The following is an 8,904-nucleotide window of genomic DNA, read 5'->3' as shown; positions in this document are numbered from 1 at the left end:
TTTTCCTCTCCTGCTGTGCTCGCGGATTGTCTACTCTATGTACAGAAACGTGCATTCTACTATTGCTCTGCTCCTGCATCTGAATACGTCGACCACTAACTTTCTACAAATAAATGTGTGTGGGTCTTTCTGGAGCACAATCCCCTTGTGTGTGTTGCTTAAGATGAAGATACATGCTGCTAACATCCCTAATTCCCATCCGGCTAGTACTCTATATCACTAGACAGTAGACACACAAGTGCTTCAATTTATTCTACATCGTTGCAAACACGACCATCTGCAAATATCGTTTTACATTCATGATAAAGCAGAGCATTGGCCTGATTGCAGAGTGGACATCTTATTTTTTTCAGCTGTCACATGTTTGGCTGCTCCTTGCTGAATCTGCTATATCTGACCTAACTTGAGACACAACAATACAAGTTGGCTCTTGTTTTTAAGTTAGTTGACTTTGTTAGTATGCTCAAGTTCAAAGCTGAAAGTTATTAAGTTGGTTTTCATGTTACTCACGTTTTTCTTTTTTCAGTTTGTGCTTGAAATTGTATGTGGTTGGATACTATAGTTTACCGAGTTGCCCCTTCCATCAATATTTTGTTGCTTTCTCTCAGCTATTAAATTGTTTTTCTTCACCTCAATTCAGTTTTTATGGTTGTACTCCCAGGTTTACAAAACTGATAAACTGATACTTGGAGTACATGACTGAGACATGCTTGTTCTCATTTTGACCATAAGGTAATTCAACATAATTGAGCTCAGACTTTCTATGCTTCACTTGCTCTCTCTGTAGAGTTCAAGTTTGTGTCTAATGAACTAAATGTGCAATTCTCATTGGAAAATTTCAGAACAAGGAAAAATGCCTGTCTAGATTCTTCAATAAAGTTTATCATAACTTGTGCATACAAGACTTGCTTCAGGTTACTCAAATGTCACCATCACACATTTCTAAAAATTTCAAGTTTCTACTCCCAAAAGACCAGAGATCAACTGCCTGATATGTTCTGTGCATTTAGCCTAATTCTGATTTTCTTCTGTACGGAAGAAATTTAGCTCTAAACATATGATTGCCCCCCCTTGAATTTGTTGCTCCTATGATAAATAAATAAATAACATGATACTTGGAGTACAGTATTTTGTTTTGTTTGGATCAGCGGGTCTTGCAAACTAACAACGATTCAAATACATCAGCTGGTTTCAGGAAATGTCTCAGGAAATGCACAATATTGTCATGCTAAGATTCAGGAAATGTGTGTATCTGACCCAAGGTCTTCTTCGCTGATTGTTCTACCGTATTGTTTTACTATGCATCACTTCAAATTTATCTCTATGCAGCACATTCAAATATAATTATGTGTTGTTTCACCACTTCATGATCATGTGTTGTTTCACCACTTCAGCACCCTTGTTTACAGGTTATTCATCGTCTGTAATGGCGGCGCGACTGGCCGGCTCGTCGAATATGAAATAGATCGGATATGAAATATTGTTGTGCATGTATTGTTGTGTATGTATTGATGAAGTATTTCGAATATATCATTTCATTTGTTCAGCTTATTTGTGCTACATCAGATTGATCGCAACTTTTATAAAAAATTTTTGTTTCTTAAATTTCTTACCGCTGGCGCACAGCCTTGTTTGCCAGGGGTAACTGATTTTAATTCATTTTTTTTGTTTCTTTAAATATGTACCGCCGGCGCATACAAATATGGCTTATGTGCCGGGGGTAACAGATACCCCCGGCGAATATGCGAAGGCGCCGGGGATAACGGCATGTTACCACCGGCGAAAACGAAAGTGCCGGCGGTAAGACATTACCACCGGCGAGGTGATCGCCGGCGAATGCGAATGTGCCAGCGGTAGCAAAATATGTGCGCCAGCGGTAAGCTAAATCGTAGTAGTGTCTATCTGTAATGCTATATGTTGTGTTTGTTGGAATCCGATGGATAGAGAATACTATGCTATGTTGATTATCAATCTATTACCTATGTGTTGTTTATGATCTTGCATGCTCTCCGTTATTACTAGAGGCTCTGGCCAAGTTTTTACTCTTAACTCCAAGAGGGAGTATTTATGCTCGATAGTGGGTTCATGCCTTCATTAAATCTGGGACAGTGACAGAAAGTTCTAAGGTTGTGGATGTGCTGTTGCCACTAGGGATAAAACATCGATGCTATGTCCGAGGATGTAGTTATTGATTACATTACGCACCATACTTAATGCAATTGTCTGTTGTTTTCAACTTAATACTGGAAGGGGTTCGGATGATAACCTGAAGGTGGACTTTTTAGGCATAGATGCATGCTGAATAGCGGTCTATGTACTTTTTCGTAATGCCCAATTAAATCTCACAATACTCATCATATCATGTATGTGCATGGTCATGCCCTCTTTATTTGTCAATTGCCCAACTGTAATTTGTTCACCCAACATGCTATTTATCTTATGGGCGAGACACCTCTAGTGAACTGTGGACCCCGGTCCATTCTTTTAATCGAATACAATCTACTGCAATACTTGTTCTATTGTTTTCTGCAAACAATCATCATCCACACTATACATCTAATCCTTTGTTACAGCAAGCCGGTGAGATTGACAACCTCACTGTTTCGTTGGGGCAAAGTATTTTGGTTGTGTTGTGCAGGTTCCACGTTGGCGCCGGAATCCCTGGTGTTGCGCCGCACTATATCTCGCCGCCATCAACCTTCAACGTGCTTCTTGGCTCCTACTGGTTCGATAAACCTTGGTTTCTTACTGAGGGAAAACTTGCCGCTGTACGCATCACACCTTCCTCTTGGGGTTCCCAACGGACGCGTGCTGTACGCGTATCAAGCTCTTTTTCTGGCGCCGTTGCCGGGGAGATCAAGACACGCTGCAAGGGAAGTCTCCACTTCCAATCTCTTTACTTTGCTTTTGTCTTGTTTTATTTTATTTACTACTTTGTTTGCTGCATTATATCAAAATACAAAAAAATTAGTTGCTAGTTTTACTTTACTTGCTATCTTGTTTGCTATATTAAAAACACAAAAAAATTAGTTACTTGAATTTACTTATTTCATCATGTTTCCTTTTAATTTTACTGTAAAAGATATACCGGTAGGACAAGGGTCTATAATTGGAAGAGATAATATAGAGGAATTTTTCACCCATGTTAGTATGCATGAAGATCTTAAAGATATACCCCTTGCAAAAGCTGTCCCTACCTATGAAGATGCTTCCGTTTGTTTGGTACGCATGATGGAAGCTAGATTTATTAGTCTCAACCCCATGATACAACACAAGTTCCTTACACTTTCTGATATGGAGAGGGGGGAGTAGAGAGATTTTGTTCTAAAAGTCCTAGTGCGAGAATTTGAGGATATAGCCAAAGAAGCTAGAAAAGTTTTTAGTAAGCATGAAAGGCTTGGTATGATCACCGATTTTAAAAGAACACTTGAAAAGATGGATATGGATAGAATTAAGTACACTAATAATGTTAATGATGGTGGGGAGATTAAAGCACCAATACCTTGTAAGCTCCTAGCAATGCATGAAGCTCTAGACGATAATTATGCTTGGCTTGTTCCTGAAAATTTGTTTGATGAGAATAGCAAGCCCAAGACTAATGAAAAGGGAGCCACTGAAACTTATGTATCCAAAATACAATGCATGGTTGAGAAAACTCTAAACCCCGCTGTAGATGCATCACCTCTTGATAATAGTTGATACACACTTTCTGCGCCTAGCTGAAAGGCGTTAAAGAAAAGCGCTTATGGGAGACAACTCATGATTTTACTACTGCACTTTTGTTTTATATTTGTGTCTTGGAAGTTGTTACTACTGTAGCAACCTCTCCTTATCTTAGTTTTGTGCATTGGTGTGCCAAGTAACGTCTTTGATAGTAAGGTTCATACTAGATTTGGATTACTGCGCAGAAACAGATTTCTTTGCTGTCACGAATCTGGGCCTAATTCTCTGTAGGTAACTCAGAAAATTATTCCAATTTACGTGAGTGATCCTCAGATATGTACGCAACTTTCATTAAATTTGTGAATTTTCATTTGAGCAAGTCTTGTGCCTCTTAGAAATTCGTCTTTACGAACTGTTCTGTTTTGACAGATTCTGCCTTTTATTTCGCATTGCCTGTTTTGCTATGCTTGATGGATTTTTCTATTCCATTAACTTTCAGTAGCTTTGTGCAATGTCCAGAACTGTTAAGAATTATGTCACCTCTGAACATGTGAATTTTTATTATGCACTAACCCTCTAATGAGTTGTTTTAAGTTTGGTGTGGAGGAAGTTTTCAAGGATCAAGAGAGGGAGATGATACAATATGATCAAGGAGAGTGAAAGCTCTAAGCTTGGGGATGCCCCGGTGGTTCACCCCTACATATTTCAAGAAGACTCAAGCGTCTAAGCTTGGGGATGCCCAAGGCATCCCCTTCTTCATCGACAACATTATCAGGTTCCTCTAGTGAAACTATATTTTTATTCCATCACATCTTATGTACTTTGCTTGGAGCGTCTGTTTGTTTTTGTTTTTGTTTTGTTTGAATAAAATGGATCCTAGCATTCATTGTGTGGGAGAGAGACATGCTCCGCTGTTGCATATGGACAAATATGTCCTTAGGCTTTACTCATAATATTCATGGCGAAGGTTGAATCTTCTTCGTTAAATTGTTATATGGTTGGAAACGAAAAATGCTACATGTAGTAATTGGTAAAATGTCTTGGATAATGTGATACTTGGCAATTGTTGTGCTCATGTTTAAGCTCTTGCATCATATACTTTGCACCTATTAATGAAGAAATACATAGAGCTTGCTAAAATTTGGTTTGCATAATTGGTCTCTCTAAGGTCTAGATAATTTCTAGTAAAGTGTTTGAACAACAAGGAAGATGGTGTAGAGTCTTATAATGTTTACAATATGTCTTTTATGTGAGTTTTGCTGCACCGGTTCGTCCTTGTGTTTGTTTCAAATAACCTTGCTAGCCTAAGCCTTGTATCGAGAGGGAATACTTCTCATGCATCCAAAATCCTTGAGCCAACCACTATGCCATTTGTGTCCACCATACCTACCTACTACATGGTATTTCTCCATCATTCCAAAGTAAATTGCTTGAGTGCTATCTTAAAATTTCTATCCTTTACCTTTGCAATATATAGCTCATGGGACAAATAGCCTAAAAACTATTGTGGTATTGAATATGTACTTATGCACTTTATCTCTTATTAAGTTGCTTGTTGAGCGATAACCATGTTCCTGGGGACGCCATCAACTACTCTTTGTTGAATATCATGTGAGTTGCTATGCATGTCCGTCTTGTCTGAAGTAAGGGAGATTTACCGCTAGAATGGTTAGAGCATGCATAATGTTAGAGAAGAACATTGGGCCGCTAACTAAAGCCATGATCCATGGTGGGAGTTTCAGTTTTGGACAAATATCCTCAATCTCATATGAGAAAATTAATAATTGTTGAATGCTTAAGCATTAAAGAGGAGTTCATTATCTGTTGTCTATGTTGTCCCGGTATGGATGTCTAAGTTGAGAATAATCAAAAGCGAGAAATCCAATGCGAGCTTTCTCCTTAGACCTTTGTACAGGCGGCATAGAGGTACCCCTTTGTGACACTTGGTTAAAACATATGCATTGCGGTGATAATCTAGGTAATCCGAGCTAATTAGGACAAGGTGCGGGCACTATTAGTATACTCACTACAAGAAAAACCATCCTACAACAACACATGCTTTGCAACTTGTTTCGTATGCGTTGTAAGAATTTATCTTAGATACACATGTATGCGTTGCAAACTGTATTTGTTGTCTGGTATGTAGACTAGACGGAAAATTGGTACACCGCGGTCTGCCCGCGCATTAGAATATGTTTGGCGCTAAGTATACGGATATGGGCGGGCAATTTTTTGGGGAGGGAAGTTGGAACGTGAGAGGGCCTTTATAGACAGCCAGTTTTTTCTCTACCGATCTATTCATCCGTCGTAGTCTTCTCCTCTACTCATCTCTTATCCTGATGCATGATCGTTCTCTACTCCCGCCGCCGCTCCAATCTCTGGTTAGCGACTAACCCCGCCGCTGAAGCTCCTGGATCCTACCTCCTCCCTGCTCTGCGTCTCCGTTCCTACGGTCCTACCAACATCATGAGATATATCCGCAGCAAACCCTAGATCGTTGACCATCATGGGCGATCTACAAGGTGCGGCGGTGAGTTTGAGAACTAAGGGCATGGCGGAGGTCAAGCAGTCCAGGGTGCGATTTCTTCTATCCCGTATATTAGTTTCTTCTTTCCTTTTCCCTTGCCTTGATCTGTTTACCATTTTTCCTAAAAAAATTGTGCAACCTTGCTGCATCACCTGACATGGTCGCTCATAAGCTGCAGTAGGCCCTCGATGTTCCCTGATGCCAGGGTTTCGCCGTCATGCTCCCGTTGATCACGACAGTCTTTGTCGACCTACAGATCTTGGACCGTCCTCTATGTAATGTATTTTGATCTTCAGTTTACTTCTTGGATCTGATTCTTTTTGTGCAAGAAGTCTGATTCTCTGTCTATCATTGTTAATTCTAGAAGATCATGTGCATCCTCTAAGTGTTGCTTTGATCCATTATGTTTTGATTTTTTGCTGTTGGGAATCAGGATTTTCAAGTGAAGCTGATCATCACAAAATAGTCCAGTCCGGACCTCTTATGGTATCTCGTGGATACCTGTAACCATAATCAATATTGCAGAACGATCAATAGGTCAGCACTATTATGGATCTTTGATATCATTGATTACCCTTGGTCTCACATGTGTAATACTGAATGATTATGCCCCACATGCATGAATCAATCATCATACTGCCCTAATTTTTGTATATATTATGTACTTTTCGATTTTCTATCCATTCACACACTCTGAAATTGTATTTTACTTCAGGAAAGATGTGTTCCCTTATGATGTTTGTGTCCGTGAACTGTTTTTCTTTCAGTAATTTGGCATTCTTGGCAAGGTGATACTGTTGCTGCTCTTAAGTGCTCAAAGTTCTGAATTCTGAATCTTCTAATTCTTCAGTTAAACCTTGTAATAAAACACATACATACCAAGTACCTAGCTACACCTATTTCTTAGTTGTAATAGTTTCATACAGTGCCATATTCTTATATTTATGTACACCATACTCTGGTTCGTTATTCAGAAATGAAGGATGTAAATAGTTATTACATTCATGTTCTGATAAACCGTGGCAAAACTAAATAAATGAGTAGCTGACATGCAAGAATATCATAACCTGCTTCATTTACCTTGGATTTATATGTATCCTAGTTTTGACATTTCACAAATTATCAGCATGGATATATTACCTAGTCTTGACCTCTCACATTTGACCTTAGGCTCATGTAATTATTTTACTTTCAACTTCAGGTATATGCTTTTTTGTTAAGAAGGCAGAGATCAAGTACGCTGTTTTCCACCCATCATTGATCTGTACCAGGGAACAAACTACTGACAGGAAGCTAATTTTCGTTGATGTAGGTGCAGTTAATTGGACGGATAGCATTTTTTGCCTCCTGCTGATTGCCTGCAAGTTTGTTTAGTAAATAAAGTGATTTTTACATGGTACTTGAAGTGACTACCAGCAGGGTCTTATTATTGTTAAATCTGTGGTCTCTATATTCAGTTTATCTTGGAAAGAAGTATTTTGATCGGTGCTTTGCATGGTGAAGATATCCCCTGTTTCAGATACATGTTTTTTGATATTTTCTCATGGTGAGTAGTAGAGCAACTACGTAGTATAATTTACTACTATACCACTCCAACTGTTCTCTCCACATTGATTGTGAAATTGAACTTTGTTTTGTAGGACCAGAAGATCAAAAAGAAGATAACAAGGACTACTACATTATTCTGATATCTGCTCAGTATATTAGAAGACATGAAATTAGAAGGAACAGATGTAGGACTAGCTAGAGTATCATATTTTGAAGAAAGATTGCAAGTCCTGTGCTATTAAGATTTTTTTCATGTATGAGATGGTGATTCCAATAATAAATATTAAATCTTTCTTTCTTTTTCTTTCTGCGGCCTATTAATATGTTTCTCTTCACGAATGTCTTGAAAGCACCGCATGGACCCAATTCACGATAATTATGAAAAAATAATATTATGAATGTTAAATGTGGACCACCACTTGCAAGAGCTACAAATATTTAATTAGTAAAATTAATATTATGCATGAATTCAATTGGGCAGTGTAAGCACCAACGTATGTAAGTGTATCCCACCCTTAATTCTATACGTTGCTGCCTAGCAACGCCACTGTTACCAACAGGCCTATATGCGTTGCATTGTACCGTTGCAACGCCCAAAAACGCAACGCATTATTATCCGTTGGTAGAGTCGCTAGCAACGCCTATATTGGCATTTAGATACAGATAAATGTGTTGTTGTAGGAGGGGTCCTGTTGTAGTGACTATGCATGAGGCTTGCAACTTGTAGGATATAATTTACATAACACATATGCTTTATTACTACCGTTGACAAAATTGTTTCTTGTTTTCAAAATCAAAGCTCTAGCACAAATATAGCAATCAATGCTTCCCTCTGCGAAGGGCCTTTCTTTTACTTTTATGTTGAGTCAGTTCACGGGATATTCACTTTGGCTCATAGGAGCATTTGCTCCCACTATGTGAATCTACATTTTGAAATGTCAAAAAATTGTAAAGTAAAATTTTTCATGTACATCTACACATTTTATGTTCGTGCACAAGTTTTCAAAAGAAACTAAAAAAAATTGTGGCTCCTGTAAAAAAGACAAATTTTGATGCTATAACACGACTACATACAGGACATTTTTTTGTCTTTTTTGTACACGCCACATAAAATATTGTTTCTCCATGAAAACTTGTGCACTAACAAAAAATGTCACGATGTACAC

This window comes from Lolium perenne, chromosome 2 (genome assembly GCF_019359855.2).
Source record: "Lolium perenne isolate Kyuss_39 chromosome 2, Kyuss_2.0, whole genome shotgun sequence".
In the NCBI taxonomy this organism is placed as follows: Eukaryota; Viridiplantae; Streptophyta; class Magnoliopsida; order Poales; family Poaceae; genus Lolium; species Lolium perenne.
The sequence above is the reverse complement of the archived record's forward strand: the minus strand, read 5'-3'. Positions refer to the sequence as shown.